The sequence below is a fragment of the Polyodon spathula genome, chromosome 2 (assembly GCF_017654505.1).
Source record: "Polyodon spathula isolate WHYD16114869_AA chromosome 2, ASM1765450v1, whole genome shotgun sequence".
Lineage (NCBI taxonomy): Eukaryota > Metazoa > Chordata > Actinopteri > Acipenseriformes > Polyodontidae > Polyodon > Polyodon spathula.
In genome coordinates this window covers 69,110,620-69,132,939 of record NC_054535.1, presented here as the reverse complement: position 1 = coordinate 69,132,939, position 22,320 = coordinate 69,110,620, and positions in this window count along the sequence as shown.

Sequence of the window (22,320 nt, the reverse complement as noted above, 5' to 3'; positions counted from 1 at the left end):
TATACAATGACATTAGAAATGCATGTACCAAAGCAGAAGCCATGCTAATGGGGGATTTCAACTTCCCCCAAATAAAATGGGAAAACCCGGTGGGTAGCGCGAAGGATGAAATAGAAATGGTGGAAATGACAAATGACTGCTTCCTAACACAATTTGTCAAGGCACCGACTAGAGGGGAGGCATGCCTTGATTTAGTCTTTTCAAATAACGAAGATAGAATAACTAAAACAGAGGTCAGAGAACCACTGGCAAACTCAGACCACAACATGGTCTCATTTGAAGTGTTTTTTAAATCCCCAAAAGTAATGACTAAAGCTAAGGTTTACAATTTTAGAAAAGCAAACTATGAAGGTATGAAACAGAAACTAACAGAAGTAGATTGGAGTAAAATAGAGAAAACACCCACAGAAGAAGGATGCTTGTTCTTCAAAAATGTAGTACTAGAGGCGCAAAACAATTATATCCCTAAAGTAGACAAATCTAAATGTAAAACTAAATTGCCAAAATGGTTTAATAGATCAATTAAAAAAAATATTCAGCGAAAAAAGGCACTTTACAGAGCATTAAAAAAGGACCAAAAAGAAAGTACGCAGAAAGAGTACACAGAACTGCAAACTCAAGTCAAAAAGGAAGTTAGAAAGGCCAAGAGAGAAATAGAAATGAACATTGCTAAGGGAGCTAAAACCAATTCCAAAATGTTTTTCCAATATTACAACAGCAAGCGAACATTCAAAGAGGAGATTAAATGTTTAAGAGATACAAATGGCAAAATCATAGATGAAGAAAAAAAAATAGCAAATATATTAAATGATTACTTTTCACAAGTTTTTACAAAGGAAGATACTGACAACATGCCCCACATGTCATCCAGTTCCTATCCAGTTTTAAATAACTTTAGCATAACTGAGGCAGAAGTGTTAAAGGGACTAGGAGCTCTTAAAATAAACAAATCCCCTGGGCCGGATGAGATCCTCCCAGTAGTACTCAAAGAAATGAAAGAAGTAATTTACAAACCGCTAACCAAGATCATGCAGCAGTCTCTTGACACAGGGGTGGTACCGACAGACTGGAAAATTGCAAACGTAATACCGATCCACAAAAAGGGAAACAAAACTGAACCAGGTAACTACAGACCAGTAAGCCTGACTTCTATTATATGCAAACTTATGGAAACTATAATAAGATCCAAAATGGAAAATTACCTATATGGTAACAGGGTCCTGGGAGACAGTCAACATGGTTTTAGGAAAGAGAGATCGTGTCTAACTAACTTGCTTGATTTTTTTGAGGATGCAACATCAATAATGGATAATTGCAAAGCATATGACATGGTTTATTTAGATTTCCAGAAAGCTTTTGACAAAGTCCCGCACAAAAGATTAATTCTCAAACTGAATGCAGTTGGGATTCAAGGAAACACATGTACATGGATTAGGGAGTGGTTAACATGTAGAAAACAGAAAGTACTGATTAGAGGAAAAACCTCAGAATGGAGTGTGGTAACCAGCTGTGTACCACAGGGATCAGTATTAGGTCCTCTGCTATTCCTAATCTACATTAATGATTTAGATTCTGGTATAGTAAGCAAACTTGTTAAATTTGCAGACGACACAAAAGTAGGAGGAGTGGCAAACACTGTTGCAGCAGCAAAGGTCATTCAAAATGATCTAGACAAGATTCAGAACTGGGCAGACACATGGCAAATGACATTTAATAGAGAAAAGTGTAAGGTACTGCACGCAGGAAATAAAAATGTACATTATAAATATCATATGGGAGATACTGAAATTGGAGAAGGAATCTATGAAAAAGACCTAGGAATTTTTGTTGACTCAGCAATGTCTTCATCTAGACAATGTGGGGAAGCTATAAAAAAGGCTAACAAGATGCTCAGATACATTGTAAAAAGTGTTGAATTTAAATCAAGGGAAGTAATGTTAAAACTGTACAATGCACTGGTATGACCTCATCTTGAATATTGTGTGCAGTTCTGGTCACCTCGCTATAAAAAAGATATTGCTGCTCTAGAAAGAGTGCAAAGAAGAGTGACCAGAATTATTCCGGGCTTAAAAGGCATGTCATATGCAGACAGGCTAAAAGAATTGAATCTGTTCAGTCTTGAACAAAGAAGACTACGTGGCGACCTAATTCAAGCATTCAAAATTCTCAAAGGTATTGACAATGTCGACCCAAGGGACTTTTTCAGCCTGAAAAAAAAAGCAAGGACCAGGGGTCACAAATGGAGTTTAGACAAAGGGGCATTCAGAACAGAAAATAGGAGGCACTTTTTTACACAGAGAATTGTGAGGGTCTGGAATCAACTCCCCAGTAATATTGTTGAAGCTGACACCCTGGGATCCTTCAAGAAGTTGCTTGATGAGATTTTGGGATCAATAAGCTACTAACAACCAAACGAGCAAGATGGGCCGAATGGCCTCCTCTCGTTTGTAAGCTTTCTTTTGTTCTTATGTTCTGAGGCTGCTTTTCTTACTGCACTGTTGTACTATAGCTGCTGCAGCAGCTTAAGCAAGCATTTTGTGCACAGGAATGGTTGTTAAAGTTTATGTTCCAACTGAGTGAGAACAGTCTAGATATATTCTCTATCCTGATATTTTAAAAATAGGGGATAATGCATGGGGTTTATCCAAGCATCCCAATCCCGAGGATGGGTGTTCATTTCTCATGTATCACTCACTACATGCAGTTTTTTTATATCACCTCTGCTGAGTAATTTTGTTCTTGCCAGAGTTTGGTCTGTACTACGAGTTATAACGTGACTGTAATCAAAGTGCACAATTTAAACTTTAAGACAGTGAGTTTCCTGTGGTTTTCAGGGAATCAGGTGTTCTTGAGCTGCATTTTTTTTTCTTTTGTGTCTTGCCTATTTTGCCATTTTTATGTTTGTTCACTAGTTTGTTCAGAAGGCGTTTGTGTTTGCTAATATCACCTTTTTGTGAGAAGTGGCTTACCTTCAGTCAGAATCATAGTGTATTACAAAGCATATTTGTCTGTGGATGGAAGATTTTTGGGGCAGCCGATTAATAGATGTTTTACGGTGACTCCCTGGGACAGGATATGGTGTTGCGGTGACGTCAGGCCAGAAGCAGGGACAAAAACACAGAGGTAATGTACTGTAGTTCAAAAACGCTGCATGCGCTGTTTATTTAACAACAAAAACAAATAAAATATTTAAACAAAAAACACTTGTGCACAGAGCACAAATAAAAAATAAACAAAAAACAACTCTTGAACACAAATAGGTCAGGCTGGGAAATCGTCCTCACTGTTCCTATATGTTTCTTAGTTTTTAAATTACTTTCTCGCTCGCTCCTCGCTTGGTCTGGTTCCTCATCTGAAAACCCCCCAAGAAGTGCAGAGAGCTGTGTGTTTATATACTGTGGCCGAGGGCTTTAACTAGCTGATAATTATTCTATTACCCCTCGGCCACAATCTGCACGAGTTTATTAATTGTGTAACTGCCAGCTAGTTTAACAACACACTAACTGACAGCCACACATTACCACAAGGTTTTTTTTTTTTTTTTTAAAACAAAAACACACGGCTACGCCATCATAAATACAATAAGTAACAATAAACAAACACAAAATAAACTGCACAGGGGAAATATCAACTGGATGAGCCCATTGAAAAAATTGCTCACCAGTTATTATCAAATATTTCAGCACTGTCCATGCTGTCTGTTAGGACATAGAACTATGTGTAAGTACACATACACTAAGTAACTACAATACAAATGCACAGTAATTAGACAACACTTAATGTAAAGTGTTACCATTGTAAGTTAATGTAGTTGAATTTTGTATCAAAATGTTTTTTTCATGGATTTGTAGATGAGATGATGCACATATAACAAGATATTTAGTAAGCAAGATGTCTGACTAGGATAAAACTGGCAACAAATGCTCTACCCCTAATCATCCCTGCATCTATTCATCTATCCCTTGTTGGTGGGGAGTGCATATCCAACACACTGATAACAAAATGTTGCTGGAACAGATTATACAAGCACAGCCATACAAATGACAAAAACTGTCAGAAATTAAATCTTCCTGACCAGGCAACTGCAAGCAGTGTTTCCTCTTGGTTTGGAGAACATGCGCACAGTAATATGATTTTCCTCCGCTTTGACATTATTGATATTTTTTTCATTAAAGTTGTGTGTAATAAAAACAAAGCAATAACATGTTATTACTTCAGTATAGGTAATCAATATTGCTGGCACCCCATTGAATTTAAAGGAGGGCAATGAAAGACAGTGCTTTACCTTCAGATTTAATTAGGTTTTTCTCAAATAAAATATGATACTAAGTCTGTATTATTAGAAGTCAACAGCAGAATCAATAATAAGCAGGGAGCTCACCCTCCTCACTGTGAATACAATATAGAGTGTAATGGAATTGTTAAATTATTTCCTTGATTGGTACTAAGGTGTCATTTCCATTGTCTCTCAAGTTATAAATGGGAATCACTTCCTGTGGTAGTGTGCCCCGCCCCTGTGTATATTTTATGTTTATATGTTGCGTGTGGTGCATTAATGTTGGTGTATATGTATTGGTGCACATGATATAATGTGGGGTTATGTGTAATAAAGTGTATAATTGTATTTAGACACAAGGATGGCACAATCGCTTCACGTGCAGAGTAAAAGGGGTATTTGTATTGAAACACGGGAAGTGCACAATGTAATTCACGTGCAGATGTACCCAGATTCCAATTGAATGATTGATTAGCAAATCCAATCTCGGTACAGCTGCATAAAAGAGGTGAATGTTTCACTCACTCAGGGTTGGGTGTTCAGGGAGAATGAGAGAGAGAGAGAGAGAGAGAGAGAGAGAGAGAGAGAGAGAGAATTAAAAAGAAACTAGAAATAAGAATTGCTACGGTACTTGTTTGTGGAGTGGAGTGTGGAGTACATCTTTTAAAACCTAAATTTGACTTAGGTGCTTCATAAGTTTTAAAGTAATATAGCGAACACAATAATGCCATAAATATCAGCCATTTTGTAATCCCATTAGCTACAAAGATCTTAAATATGTAGTTTTGAAAGAAAAACACTTTATACCACATAGGCATTTTAAAACATGATAACATGATACTACTCTCGTGCCTTATTCTCAGGTTGTCTTCTGAACTTGCACTTCCTGGGTCCTTTTACCACAGAAGTGTCTTCTGGGTGAAAGCTTGTTATTGGCTGAAAGCATGTCAGTCAATAGGGGAAGCAGCTGACTGGCTATTGACAGGAAAGAAGCCAGCGAAGAGGTGGGGACAATCTCGCTCTGCAGGTGAAATGACTCGGGAAGTACCCACAGTCTGAAATCATGGAGATTTCTTTAACCAAGTGTAAAACCAGATATCATGTTATCAAGACAAAAACAAGAAAAAAATGTGTTCTCATAAACCTAGCAGTAATACTTGGTATTTCTAAAATATGTGGAAAAATAGAGCTTGCACATATTTCCTAAGTAACTGCCTTCAAGGAAATGTTGCTAGAAGACCATAGTAAAAAAATGGTTTAGAGACCCATTTCATGCCAGTTTCAGGTACAGTGGGCAAGAAAGCAAATATGACAGATGTTGATAGAAGGTTGCCGCCAATGCTCGGTCAGCAGGCAGTTATGTATTCTAGACTTCACAAAAAATGTGGATGCAGAAATCGTCATGTATTTCTCTAGAACCATTTAAACACCTTACAGACTTGTCACATTAAATCAGTTTCAATCAGCTGTTTCTTACCATAGACAGTGGTATTGTAGCTGTTTCCAAGGAGCTCAACCTCTGTGTATTTTGCACTGTTTCCATTTCAGCTAAATTTATCTTTAATGTACAGTTAGTACTGTACAAACATTTTGACAATGTCTTAATAACAATAATATCACCTTAATTATCGTTTAATAGTTCTGACTGGGCACTGTGCCACCAAAGCTCTGTTCCTCAGATTACATATAAAACAGAGAAGAACCGTGGAAATAAAACTGAACAACTTTGATCTGAAAGTGAGCATCTTCTTGGTTATTCTTCAGGTCATTCAAGATACATCAGACTTGTGTTTGACAATCAATTACCTTAATCTTATCAGAGAATGTAAGGATTTTCACTTCAATTTAATCCAAGGTGTGAATCAATGATAATACTCAAGATAGTCATTGGGTTTTACCCCTAGCAAGCTTTGAATGTTTTAAATCAAACAGTACATTTTAAAACTAAGGAAGACTTGTAAATACAATTCTTATCTATAGCCATTTTCTTAATTTACCAAATATTTTCTTGTCCCGGCTTTAACATTTCAAATCTGTTTGTTAAAGAGTTGAGAAATAATGGGAGCAGCATTAGTTACCTTTTTGGAATGCACGCATTCTGATGATGATGACGATGATTATTATTATTATTATTATTATTATTATTATTATATTATTATTATTATTATTATTAAGCAATACAATATCAGTAGGGCTGTAATGGCAAGGAAACCCTTAGCGAAACATGAGAGGGGGGGTGCAAACTAGAGAGAATTGTTTTAGGGAAGATCAGATTCAGGTGAACTCTGATCCATTGTGTGAACTGGGGAAGTCATTCAGATGAACTCTGATCCATTGTGTGAACTGGGGAAGTCATTCAGATGAACTCTGATTCACTCTGTGACCTGGGGAAGTCATTCAGATGAACTCTGATCCATTGTGTGAACTGGGGAAGTCATTCAGATGAACTCTGATCCATTGTGTGAACTAGGGAAGTCATTCGGATGATCTCTGATCCATTGTGTGAACTGGGGAAGTCATTTGAACCCTTATACTGCGTCTTATTTTCATCACTGCCACAAAACTGTACACAGCTGCACCTTCTGAAAGTTTAGTACATATTTGTTTTCTTCTTAATTGCTGTGTAGTAAATCTGCCATTAAGAGACTCAAACAGTTTTTTTTGTGTGTGTGTCTGTATAGAGCTGTATAGTTTTACACATCACTAACAGTTTTGCAGACAGTTTTTATGCTGCCCATGCCTGCTCAGCTACCCATCTTAGACCTTTTGCCGTTTTGCCATTTTGCCATTTGGGGTGCAAAAAAAAAAAAAAATGACATTTTTTTACTCATAAATTTTGTATCCTGAAATATTTGTTACAGTACACCTTTGTCAGTTAATTCATGTATCAGAAAATCTATTTTTTTAAATTGTACGTTATATGCAGTTATTTTTTGCAGCATTTGAAAACTCAATAATTCTTGCACGTCAGACAAAAAGATACCAGATCTGGGATCCGGTGTGATATGGCACAAATGACCCCAGACAAACCTTTTACAGTTACCAAACAATAGACGCTGAGTTCATGCAGAAATCTGTGATTTCAAAAGCACCCAGAATCTCCCTAGTAGAATTCTAGCGAAGGACTTCAGTAAATATTTTGTAAGAACCAATTTTACAAGTCCATTTGGCTTGGGTGTGGGAATGGATTTAGCAGATTTGTATAAACCTATGCATGGCTGCCCTTTATGGCCAATAATTCCAATAGATAGAGAGTGTGCCAGCAGGGATTAATCATGCTTTTTGAGGCCATGGAGGTCTTTTTGTCTCTGCTGCAGAGTATGATGAACTTCCTGACTCTGACAAAGCTAGTGCTCAGTGAGGTTCATAATTATTGAGAATCTGAAGACAAGGGCTTGGCCTCTACACACAATAAGGGGTTTAAATAACAACAACCTTCGAGCTGGCAGCCTAAAGCCATTTAATGCATTCCAGTATTTTATTAAAGGGTGAAGGCCCATGCATGCATCCTCTTGCAAGCCCTGATGAAACACCACAGAGGGTTTATTAGGGGTCAGAAGTTCTCTGTTTATATAAGAATACCTGGCATAGGTGCTTGGTATGGACACCTGCCCACATAACTGACACTCCCAGATTTGTTTCACACAGCCACCAGGCAGATGTGTCTATTGTACACAACCAGACAGGGCAGTGACTCACCCTTAACCTTCATGGTGAACGCTTTCATATTCTGTCTGTTATATGGACAGAATGAAAACCTTAAAAGTTGTCCAAATCAAGGTTCTATTGCCTCAACCCTGCCCAATCATTGGTCACCAGATTGCAATAGAAATAACAGGCAACTTGGGAAACATCCAAATGGGAATTGGACAGAAAACACACAGATTGAGCTGGACGTTACCTCTTCTCTGCTGATTTTAAAATCCAGATCAAGTTGTTGTGGGCCCCGGTTACATGGTATTTATTTATTCATGTATTTATTTTTTGTCATTTGCAGTTAGTATTCTTATTGAGAGTTAAGGTAGAATGAAATAAATACTACTGTGTTCACATCCTGGCACAATCCAAGATGAATTTATAAACAGTAAAAGGCTCATTCATTATTGACTGACTCATTAACACATATTGAAGATTTAACAGAACTTTAATAATGATGTACAGTTGGCAACTATTACAAATATCGATTTATATTTAATATTTAATTGCTGTTTAATTAACTGTAACCTTTAAACTTGGTCATTTAAGGCAATGGTTTGGCATTCTACATTTCATTCTGTAACTCTATTGTATTAGAAAGTGAAAGAGTGGTGCTGTAAAAGGTGTCTCACCCAATACACACCATACTGAGTTCTTAAATAATACTATAACCATAAACTGTTTTTTTTTTGACAATTAATGAATTGAATTATTCTGTCAGAAGATGCCGCATACATTTGTTTTTCTTCCATTTAGCTTTGATCAAAATTCAAGGTTCACTAAATAGGGAGTACATTAAGCATGACCTCTCATTTGAACAGAATTATTTCTCCTTTTTGCAGTTGTTTTGGGACAGGTTGTTTGAAGTCATTCTCTCTAATGAACTTGTGTTAGGCGTCTGCAGGTTCTCTCTCTTTCTCTCTCACTTTGGCTGACACTTTGCTCCACTTTACCTTTTGCTTGCTTTGACCTTATTATTATTATTGCAACATTGACTGTTGTCATTTTCCTTGAATGCAAAAATGATTTGAATTTTCACTTCAAATTCTAGCCCAACCATACACAGTGTCTGTACAACTCAACCTCATTTAGTTCCACTGGGGTAGGTGCTGTTTCCATCGGCTGTATACAAATCCAGTCTGCAACTGGACATTACACACAAGGCAAAGATGCATGAGGTTTTTGCATAATTACTACAGTGCTCCCTGGCTATAAACACGGTACTGGTGTTGTTCAAACTGTAAACAACTTCTCAGTCTAACTTCCTTTTCTGTCTCTCCCTTCTGATACAGTTTCTGAACTGAAGAAAAGCTGTGCTGGCACTTTATAACACAGACATCTTATTCAACATTAATTTTCTAACAAAATAAATATTAGGGCTATTACATGCATATCATTCCTAATGTGTTTACTTTTTTGCGAAAAGAGATGCTTCAGCTTCAGCCCAGCTCCGGCAGCCGAACCTGGGGCGAGCCCTTTCCCTCTTCCCCTCGCCTGACCCGCTCTCGTTCTCGCACTTGGTTTGCTTGTCTGTAGCTTTGAACTGAACTCCCGACCGCCATCTAGACAGGGTATTTATAGTTTAAAAACTGCTAATTCAAATGACCCACAAGTGGGTTGTAAACTTTTTTTTTTTTTTTTTTTTTTAAATATAGTGATTACATGGTGCTTTATGCGTGGTTAATTCATGGAAAGTTACATTTTTGCTTCACTATATGTGTGTATAGAGAGGGAGTTATTTTATTTTGTATTTTAGTCAGATGTTGTTATGTGTCTCTGTGGCAATGCTGCCCCGCCCCTGTGTGTATTTCTGTGGTATGTTGCATATTTTGTGTTAATGTTGGTGTATAGTCATTGGTACACGGGATGTAATATGGGTAACGAGCACAAGTGTTTAAAATGTATATTTTTATTTAGGCATGAGGATTGCACAGCACTTCATGTGTAGGTAAAATGTAGTAATATGTGAGAAAAGGGGAATTGCACTTATTAATTCACGTGCAGTTGTACCGATACTCCAATTGAATGATTGATTAGCAACCGAGTCTCGGTACAGCTGCATAAAAGCAGCATATTTTCACTCACTCAGGGTTGTGTGTACGGTGAGTGGAGAATGGGTGTAGAGAGGAGAAAGTAAAAAAATATAACATATATAATATTAGCAGCTCACCGTGTTTGTCTGTGCAGTTTGTTTTTGTTTGTCTCTTTGTTTTGGCTGCCAGTGCCATGTCCTGTGTTTTGTTTGTCTTTACAACCTTTTATTTTCTGTCTGTTTCATTATTAAATGCTGAGTGCAAACAATCGCTCAGCTTCACCAAACTCCACCTCTCTGTTTATTTTGTGTTGGTTCCTGTTTCTGGTCTGACATCACCCACTGCAGCCATCCTTGTGACAGTCCCACAGCGCCCTCAGCCCCTCCCCCGTTTGTAATGCTCTTTGGTTATAACACTGATATAGTGTGTCTCCGAGACCCGCGTTATGCGAGGGAGCACTGTATATATAAATTAATTCAGCAACCTCCAATATTTCCCTGACAGTATATAATATATGCACAGCCCTCAAGTTCTGCCAGTACATATGCCAATAAGATTTAAATACTATTAGACAGTGATTAGGGTAGCTTCCAGCATTGATGCAAGTCTGATTTCTGCAATCCTGCAGTGCATCTGGGTCCCAATTGAAATCGACTTGATCCTGATCTGTTGCTGATGGAGATGAATGTCTGTCTGATTTCAAATCCCTTTTAAGTGAGTCCCAGTGGTAAATGGAAACGGGTCGATAGACAAACCCAAGAATGGATAGATAAAACAGGTATACTATATGTGTGTGTGTGTGTGTGTGTGTGGGGGGGGGGGGGGGGTGTGGGGCGATGTAGGAATAGCAATGAATAGCAATTAGGATTAGGAAGGGAGTTCATGTATATGTGAAATTCAAGTGCAAATAGTTCACCGGCCTACCGTACACAACCAATCCTGTTCAATCTGGGGGCGGGATTATTAGTTAATGTAAAATTTTAGATGTTTGAATAATACAACCAGATCATTATTTGACATCCTGCAATTTTATATTACACTTAAAATAAAATAAAAAAAAATGAAACCCTATATATTCCGGCTAATTACCAATAAAATAAGTAATTTCTAGTAGAAATGTCAAACCAGACAGCATGTTTGTCAGCATAAGGCCCTTTAAATGTTGCTAATGTACTATCTGGAGCCCAGGTGTACATGCTAATTGTGTTAATTAGAACCGGCATGTCTGCAGCGGAACAGCATGAATGTGTAATGCATCTGCTAGCTTTGATTTCTCCAAGGACACAATCAAAAACGAGATGATAAAGCATTAGTGACTTCTAAGTCTAGATATTTAAATACACAATAATAGCACAACATCTTTGCTGTTGGTATCCAAACACACACTCTTCTAAGGCACGCTGATAACCTGGCTTCATCAGCATAATAATAATAATAATAATAATAATAATAATAATAATAATAATAATAATAAAGACAAAAAAGGTAACCAAAGGTAAAGATTATGTACCAGTTCAAATCACAGCAAACGGTCCTGCCACAAGCTGCAGAGATTTGCACTACAGTGCCGGTCTGTGTTGGCTCAACTCATTGTTTCATGTATAGTAATTTAGAAAACAGTTTCATTTGGCTTCACTGCTTTACAAAAGAAGAGATGCTGGTGGTAGACTGTGTAGAGAGCTTCTGAATTCTGGAATCAGTGTGGCTATTTAGATTTTTTTAAATGAAAAGTTTTATAATTACAGTTGTATCATAATATTAAGTATTATATTGTTTGTTGATATTAACAAACATGATTTGTTTACTGTTTAAAACAATTGTGTGTACAAAGATATCTGAAAAGCCACAATAATTACATTTTCATTCCTACACAGTTTTAAAAAACAATGTGACCTAGATGAGATTTTTTTTTTTTTTAAACTAAAAAATAATCTGTATTTCCTACACTGATCTGCTCACTAGAAGGAGCATACCATAATGTCACTGCTATCAATTTAATTGGTGTCAGTAGTGCAGAAAAGAACAGATAAAGTGCTGTCTACACTTCAGCACATTGCCTGGAGGAGGGCTTGTCTGATTGGACAGATCTGCACACAGGGAGGTCTCTGTGGGCCAATTAGCTGTGGAGAGGGAGAGAAAACAGCTTCTCTCAGGTGCCATCCACTCTGAAGTGTAATGGGTAGCTTCACATCAATGGAGTCGCACTAATTCAGTGCAAAAGGTTGGGGAGAACTTGAGTTCAATGCTCCGAAGGCATGATATGGTATTACTCTGCTGTTTCAGAATGGGTCCCAAGTGTAAAACAGAATGACTGGTAGGGCTACTGGACCAACAAGACAAGAATATCTTTCTTTCTGTCTGTCTTTATTATTTATTCCAATACCATCATAGCTGTCAGTACGGCTCCATGCGTGTAGTGCACTTCAGATGGATGTGTGCATTGCTATAAGGGTGCTCCATGCATGCAGTGATCTTCAGATGGGCATGTGCAATGCTATTAGGGTGCTCCATGCATGCAGTGTTCTTCAGATGGGCGTGTGCATTGCTATTAGGGTGCTCCATGCATGCAGTGCTCTTCAGATGGATGTGTGCGTTGCTATAAGGGTGCTCCATGCGTGCAGTGCTCGTCAGATGGATGTGTGCATTGCTATTAGGGTGCTCCATGCATGCAGTGTTCTTCAGATGGATGTGTGCATTGCTATAAGGGTGCTCCATGCATGCAGTGCTCTTCAGATGGATGTGTGCTTTGCTATTAGAGTGCTCCATGCATGCAGTGATCTTCAGATGGGCATGTGCAATGCTATTAGGGTGCTCCATGCATGCAGTGCTTCAGATGGGCATGTGCTATTAGGGTGCTCCATGCATGCAGTGCTCTTCAGATGGATGTGTGCGTTGCTATTAGGGTGCTCCATGCGTGCAGTGCTCTTCAGATGGATGTGTGCATTGCTATTAGGGTGCTCCATGCATGCAGTGCTCTTCAGATGGATGTGTGCATTGCTATTAGGGTGCTCCATGCATGCAGTGCTCTTCAGATGGATGTGTGCGTTGCTATTAGGGTGCTCCATGCGTGCAGTGCTCTTCAGATGGATGTGTGCATTGCTATTAGGGTGCTCCATGCATGCAGTGCTCTTCAGATGGATGTGTGCATTGCTATAAGGGTGCTCCATGCATGCAGTGCTCTTCAGATGGATGTGTGCTTTGCTATTAGAGTGCTCCATGCATGCAGTGATCTTCAGATGGGCATGTGCAATGCTATTAGGGTGCTCCATGCATGCAGTGTTCTTCAGATGGGCGTGTGCATTGCTATTAGGGTGCTCCATGCATGCAGTGCTCTTCAGATGGATGTGTGCATTGCTATAAGGGTGCTCCATGCGTGCAGTGCTCGTCAGATGGATGTGTGCATTGCTATAAGGGTGCTCCATGCGTGCAGTGCATTTCAAATGGATGTGTGCATTGCTATAAGGGTGCTCCATGCGTGCAGTGCACTTCAGATGGATGTGTGCATTGCTATTAGGGTGCTCCATGCGTGCAGTGCACTTCAGATGGATGTGTGCATTGCTATAAGGGTGCTCCATGCGTGCAGTACTCTTCAGATGGGCGTGTGCATTGCTATTAGGGTGCTCCATGCATGCAGTACTCTTTAGATGGGCATGTGAATTGCTATTAGGGTGCTCCATGCATGCAGTGCTCTTCAGATGGGTGTATGCATTGCTATTAGGGTGCTTTCTTGCTCACATCATTTGGTTCATTAGCAGAGTATTAGGAATTAGATTTACCCCCAACTCAAAGCTTGAACCAGGATCGGGTTTCAGGCTTCTGGATGTGGGATTCGTTCCATTTTTACACATGATTGATAATACAATGTTGTTCTGATATTTGTCAGGATGCAGAAGTGGAACATTTAAATGTGATGCATAGGTCTCTGTGACAAAGTGCCTGCCCCTTTGTGTATTTTCTGTATATGTTGTGTGTGGTGTGTTAAATGTTGGTGTATAGGCATTGGTACACGGGATATAAACGGGTCTGTGTTTCACGTGTGTTTAAAAATGTATAATTGTATTTAGGCACGGGATTGTACATCATGTGCATTTAAAGTATTTAATATGTGAGCACAAGGTTGCACATAATTAATTGACGTGCTGGGATTCAAGTGAATAATTAATTGGTAATTGAATCCCAGCACAACAGTATATATAGATGCATGTTTTACTCACTTGGGGTTGTGTGTTCGGTAAGTAGGGAACGGGAGAGAGAGGAGGTGGAGAAAGAGTAAGAGTAAAGAGTAAAATTTAAAATCAATTGCTATTGCGTGCTGGTGGGACCAGCACGATACTTGTTTATTTAAACTCATCGTGTTTGTTAGTGAGTCGATCTGCTCACCGTGTTTGTTTAGTATAGTCAGTTTTGTTTGTCTGTTGATTTTGACGTAAAGTGCCGTGTCCTGCCTTTTGTCTGTTTAAACCTTTTATTTGCAATAAACCGGCTCAAGCAAGCATCTTCATCATTTCACCTCATCTGTCCTGTCTTTATGTATTCATTTCCTGGTTCTGACATCTCCACTCTGCCGTCTTTGTGACAGTCTCACATCCTAATGATTGTCATTTATTTCTTCCTTGACAAAATTAGCAAATGTGTATAAAACAATTATGATATGACACCAGGACAGTACTACTATGTTTGACCATGGTTTTATTTCAATATATCCTTGTGACAGGGACAGAATGGATCTGAGTTGAAAGTCTACCTAGTATACCTAGGGAGGAGTCTGGCAAGTGATTGGATTGAGCGCAGCACCAGGGCTGATCACAGGGAGGAGTCTGGCAGTGATTTGATTGAGCACGGCACCAGGCTGATCACAGGGAGGAGTCTGGCAGTGATTGAATTGAGCACGGCGCCATGGCTGATCACAGGGAGGAGTCTGGCAGTGATTGGATAGAGAGCGGCACCGGGCTGATCTCAGGGAGGAGTCTGGCAGTGATTGGATTGAACACGGCACCGGCCTGATCACAGGGAGGAGTCTGGCAGTGATTGGATAGAGAGCGGCGCCATGGCTGATCACAGGGAGGAGTCTGGCAGTGATTGGATTGAACACGGCACCGGGCTGATCACAGGGAGGAGTCTGGCAGTGATTGGATAGAGAGCGGCATCGGGCTGATCACAGGGAGGAGTCTGGCAGTGATTGGATAGAGATCGGCGCCATGGCTGATCACAGGGAGGAGTCTGGCAGTGATTGGATTGAGTGCAGCGCCAGGGCTGATCACAGGAAGGAGTCTGGCAGTGATTGGATTGAGTGCAGCGCCAGGGCTGATCACAGGGAGGAGTCTGGCAGTGATTGGATTGAACACGGCACCGGGCTGATCACAGGGAGGAGTCTGGCAGTGATTGGATTGAACACGGCACCGGGCTGATCACAGGGAGGAGTCTGGCAGTGATTGGATTGAACACGGCACTGGGCTGATCACAGGGAGGAGTCTGGCAGTGATTGGATTGAACACGGCACCGGGCTGATCACAGGGAGGAGTCTGGCAGTGATTTAATTGAGCGCGGAGCCGGGTTGATCACAAGGAGGAGTCTGGCAGTGATTGGATAGAAAGCGGCACCGGGCTGATCACAGGGTGGAGTCTAGCACTACAAAGGGGACGCAGCTGTGTTAGTACGGCCCCTTACACTGACTGTACTTATGCACCAGAGAGCTGTGTTTGTTCTTGTTTGATTGTGTGTTAAATACTAACATTCGTTCACAAATTTAACTGTTTGTACATTATCGCTTTCATTTTGTAAGAACATGTTCAGAGTGTTCAGTTATGTTGAGATATAAAGTGCAGACTTCTCGAATGGCTGAAGTACTCATTTTCTGTGTATCTCAACATCAATTGACATAGCTGCGTGGGCTAACAGATGAAGAACAGCACCAGTTGCTTGTCAGTTTCTGGGTAATAGACAAATAGAATAAATCATGAATTTCTGTTATAAAAGAGAATAGGTGACATTACCAGTCTGTTAATGGCTGCTTATAATAAATTCAAACTTAGATCCCTCAGACCTGTATCTGCTGTAGGCAAATTAAAAAATATAAGTCTGACATGCAGCTAGATGGATAGCTGTCTTCATATACTCACAGATTCTGACGCTCTTTTCAGTTGTACTAGTATGCCCAGACAAGGTTTCATCATAAATATGTATCTGTAAAAACAGTGACAATATTTTACAGGCCGTGTTCACTCATTGAACTGTAACGGTTATTACAGTGTGCCCATCAGACTGAAATCGATGATTTTGTAAAACAACAATTTTGCAGTATTGAAGGTTATGTTCTCAATATTGTAGGTCTGTTGATAAAGCATTGCATGGTGACACAAGAGTCATTCAGTGGATCCCTACATAGATCAAATATTAGTGACACCTTAAAGTGCCTTTCCATCCTATTGAATGAGGGTAGAATATGAATAAGTGAAACAGAATAAATTAAACATGTGGTATGCCATATATATTCATGCCAAATCTGCCCGATTCCAGCCTTGCTGAAGCACCCCCAGATCATCACCGATCCTCCATCACATTTCACAGTGGGTGCGAGACACTGTGGCTTGTAAGCTGAAAACTGGACTCATCTGGGGGTGCTTCAGCAAGGCTGGAATCGGGCAGATTTGTCTTTGTGAAGGGCGCATGAATCAAGCCAAGTACAAGGTTGTCCTGGAAGAAAACTTGTTTCTTTCTGCTCTGACAATGTTCCCCAACTCTGAGGATTGATTTTTTCAGCAGGACAATGCTCCATGCCACACAGCCAGGTCAATCAAGGTGTGGATGGAGGACCACCAGATCAAGACCCTGTCATGGCTAGCCCAATCTCCTGACCTGACCTGATCAAGAGGAAGATGGATGGTCACAAGCCATCAAACAAAGCCGAGCTGCTTGAATTTTTGCGCCAGGAGTGACATAAAGTCACCCAACATCAATGTGAAAGACTGGTGGAGAGCATGCCAAGACGCATGAAAGCTGTGCTTGAAAATCAGGTTTATTCCACCAAATATTGTTTTCTGAACTCTTCCTAAGTTAAAACAATAGTATTGTGTTGTTTAAAAATGAATCTGAACTTACTTTCTTTGCATTATTCGAGGTCTGACAACACTGCATCTTTTTTGTTATTTTGACCAGTTGTCATTTTCTGCAAATAAATGCTCTAAATGACAATATTTTTATTTGGAATTTGGGAGAAATGTTGTCAGTAGTTTATAGAATAAAACAAAAATGTTCATTTTACCCAAACACATACCTATAAATAGTAAAACCAGAGAAACTGATAATGTTGCAGTGGTCTCTTAATTTTTTCCAGAGCTGTGTGTGTATATATATATATATATATATATATATTATATATATATATATATATATATATATATAATAATATATATATATATATATATATATATATATATATATATATATATATATATATATATATATATACACACACACACACACACACACACACACTGAACAAAAATATAAAACGCAACATGCAACAATTTCCAAGATTTTACTGAGTTACAGTTCATATAAGGAAATCAGTCAATTGAAATAAATTCATTATGCCCTAATCTATGGATTTCACATGACTGGGAATACAGATATACATCTGTTGGTCACAGATACCTTAAAAAAAAAAAGGTAGGGGCGTGGATCAGAAAATAAGTCAGTATCTGGTGTGACCACCATTTGCCTCATGCAGCGCGACACATCTCCTTCGCATAGTTGATCAGGCTGTTGATTGTGGCCTGTGGAATGTTGTCCCACTCCTTTTCAATGGCTGTGCGAAGTTGCTGGATATTGGCGGGAACTGGAACACGCTGTCGTACATGTCGATCCAGAGCATCCCAAACATGCTCAATGGGTGACATGTCTGGTGAGTATGCAGGCCATGGAAGAACTGGGACATTTTCAGCTTCCAGGAATTGTGTACAGATTCTTGCGACATGGGGCCTTGCATTATCATGCTGAAACATGAGGTGATGGCAGCGGATGAATGGCACGACAATGGGCCTCAGAATCTCGTCACGGTATCTCTGTGCATTCAAATTGCCATCGATAAAATGCAATAATGTTCGTTGTCTGTAGCTTTTGCCTGCCCATACCATAACCCCACCGCCACCATGGGGCACTCTGTTCACATCAGCAAACCGCTCGCCCACACGACGCCATACACGTTATCTGCCATCTGCCCTGTACAGTTGAAACCGGGATTCATCCGTGAAGAGCAAACTTCTCCAGCGTGCCAGTGGCCATCAAAGGTGAGGATTTGCCCACTGAAGTCGGTTACGACGCCGAACTGCAGTCAGGTCAAGACCCTGGTGAGGATGATGAGCACGCAGATGAGCTTCCCTGAGACGGTTTCTGACAGTTTGTGCAGAAATTCTTCTGTTGTGCAAACCCACAGTTTCATCAGCTGTCTGGGTTACTGGTCTCAGACGATCTGCAGGCAAAGAAGCTGGATGTGGAGATCCTGGGCTGCAGTGATTACATGTGGTCTGCGGTTGTGAGGCCGGTTGGACGTACTGCCAAATTCTCTAAAAAGACGTTGGTGGCGGCAAAACTGCACATTTTAGAGTGGCCTTTTATTGTCCCCAGCACAAGGTGCACCTGTGTAATGATCATGCTGTTTAATCAGCTTCTTGATATGCCACACCTGTCAGGTGGATGGATTATCTTGGCAAAAAAGAAATGTTCACTAACAGGGATGTAAACAAATTTGTGCACAGAATTTGAGAGAAATAAGCTATTTGTGCATATGGAAAATTTCTGGGATCTTTTATTTCAGCTCATGAAACACGGGACCAACACTTTACATGTTGCATTTATATTTTTGTTTAGTGTATATATATATAAACCTATTTTGCAAACTCAGTCTTGCCGTGCTTTTGAATTACCACCTCCTTCCCAACCACCACCACCTCACTCCCAGCCTCGTCCAGAGGGGACAGGGACAGGGGTTATACGATGCTCCTCTGCCAAATATTTTTTGTTCACCAGGATGAACACGGTGCATAGATTTATTATTTTATTGCTTGTTTTCTAGCAGGCAGCACCAGGATGCTCCGAAGGACGAGGCTGTGACTATTTTTACTCTACTTTCTTTTCTTCACCCATTGTCAAGGCTTTTTGAAATCTATGACATTTTACATTTTAATAAAGGTGGTTATTTAAAGCAAGATTGTCCTGACTGAAATGCTGTCATGTATCAAGTATGAATTGGTGCAGCATTAAGTATCTCTTATTGCTGTGCACTGTATTTACATAGTAGTTACTTAGCAAATACGTGTGTACTTACACATAATTACAATGTTATTATGCATAGTTACAATGTACTTAATGTGGAAATCTTTTTTCATGATATATGTAAGTATATAATTATATCAGAAAATGGTTATTTTTACAGAAACTTAATCTACAGTGTTACCAAATCTCTTTTCTAAATCCCATCCTGAATAGACTGAAAAAAAACCCAAACATTTTAATCTCTCTCCACCGTATAAAAACAGAGAGTAAATATAAACTTGGTAATAAATGTGCTCTGAATTAACAAATATTAACATTACTCAAAACATTAGCATTCCAGAAGTGCTAATCAGTTTGCTTATTTTTCTTTTTTTCCTTTGACATGTCCTTTCATGCAATTTGCTGAAATCTCCAGATTTTATACATTTATAAATATCTAAGGCAGTTTTACTCAAGGCTCCTGCTATTCAAAGAACACTGAGCAGCTCCTCAGACAGATCTCGTGCATTTTAAATGAGGGGACTGCAGCTTACAAGTGAGAACTACCTTGTTGTCTTTATGAGAAAATAATTTGCTATTTTGTTGTATTGCAATAATCACTTCAAAATAACAGGACCTATTTTTTTCTTTTTGTATAATTATGTACATTTAAACAAGGACATACACAAGCAGAGAACAAATTAACTACAGTATGTTTTTCTTTCCTTTGAGCTTAGATCATCAGTCTGCTGTGTCAGGTATAAGTGAACAACTTCCCATCTTAAACAAAACTAACAAGCACCCCACAGCGCTTTCAACCTGTCTGAGTGCCGGAGATCAATTTCTACAATCACTTTCCCAGCCAGAGTGCCTGTAATGGAGTGCGAATGATTGATAACTCTTTTGTTCCCAGTGTAATTTTCCCAATTGCCAGCAATCTTAAGTACTGGCAGATGTTAAATCTGATGTTTTAGAGAAGTCTGTCTCTTCTTGCATTACTTAACAATCTGAACCTGAAGCAGAGGAGGGGCTAGCTGGGTGTCTAGCTTACATTGCTTACAATTTCATTTGTACTTATTTGTTTCTCAGAATGAGACCCATATTTTAGATATGAGTGGAATGGATTCCATTGATATGTAATGGAATGGCATTTTGCAAAGAGTGTGGTTCAAGAATCCAGAAACATATATAGCATACACTGGAGATCTAAGACTGCAGATCCAAGGAACACGGACACAGTTGTGCTATCATACAGAGTAACTAAAGATAATTTGTAATAGCCAGTGGTTCTCATGTCTTAATATGTTTGGATATTATGTGAATTTTATTGTTACAAGGTTCAAGTAAAAGGCATCAGCTGAATAATCCATAGGGATTGAGCCAAACCCTTACAATTAAAACAAAAACAAATACAGATATTGGAGGTTTCAGACTCCGGCTTTGTGCACACTAAAATTGAACAGGTTCCAACACTCACTAGCTATCATACTTTTTTTTGGGGGGGGGGGGTTGATATGGTATGAAACCTTGACACATTAAACTATAGCTCAATGGCGATCATTTAAACCTATTTACAAGACTTTTATAACTCGAGACGATATATTTAAGCAGTAGAGCCCGTCGATGCAGGCTCTCCCATGTGGCAGATGACCGTGACTGGAGTTATGTATCCCAAGAACTGAGAAACGCTCAGGGTTTGCTATAGAAATAAGCCTTGCATTATCATCATGCCAATAACACCTCAAGACCAGCGTCAGAAAGTATGTTTAATTAGCTTTTTATGTTATCAGATTAGAATGTCTTTATGGGCAGATTAATTTAAAATTTAATTCACAGTGAAGAATTTCAAATTTCCATCTATGCAAAATAGAAGCCCGCTAGATCTAGAAGCTGATTGGCTGTTCACACTCAACCGTTTTATATATATATATATATATATATATATATATATATATATATATATATATATATATATAATACACACACACACACACACACACACACATATATATATATATATATATATATATATATATATATATATATATATATATACAGGCTGGCCGTAATTTGGGTTCATGCCCCTTTTAAAAATGTGACCCAGAGATAAAAACTTAGATTTTTAAAGCGCTTATGCACACTTTTATTCAGAACCAAACAAAAAACAAACAAACAAACCCCTAGCTCCCTCGGAGCACTAACTAAACATATGCAGGTCCCTGACTAACACACAGGACAGCTAAGCTGTTTACCTGACATATAACACAAAAACAAACGCTAATACAGATTTTTGTAAAACCAAACGTAGGTTTTAAACAGACCTTTACAACTTTCAGTCGGGCTCTTCACTCCACAGCAGCAGCAGCAGCCTCGAGCAGACTGACTGCTTCCCTTTTATATCCTGCACCTGGCTCTAATGTTTAATAATTGGCAGGTGCAGGTGAAAATTAAACAATTAATAAATAATACAATTAAACAAACAAATTAAATAAATTAAAACTTGCATTTTCACATGTTTTTAGGCAGGGAGGAATCTGACCCTCCCCCTGCCACCTTACTATATATATATATATATATATATATATATATATATATATATATATATATATATATATATATATATAGCTGCTAGTGCTAAGCTTCGACGAAGTGCTTCACGTCACTTTATTGTGTATTAGTAATACAATCAGTACTACGGATTAGTACAGCAGATAAAGTGCACAGAAACACACTTGAACAAGTATTTAAAGCAAAAAAAAAAACATTTATCTTACTTGAGTGCTGTAATGTTGTTTACTGAACATATTTACATGATATGTCTGCAATATGTAATGTACATAATGTTGCTGCCGAATCAGCATCCTGCTTTTCACCATGCTCACACTTAGACACTATCTGCTGTCTTTGCTTCCAGCGGGAAAGAGATCCATCAGTTGGTTCAAACTCTGCTGAGACATTTTTGTACTGAAAGTGCGGTGCTGTACAACTTTTGCTAAAATTGCTGTTCAACTCTCAGTGTGCAGGCAAAGTGCAACACTGGGGAAAAGCCTGTCAATCATCCCA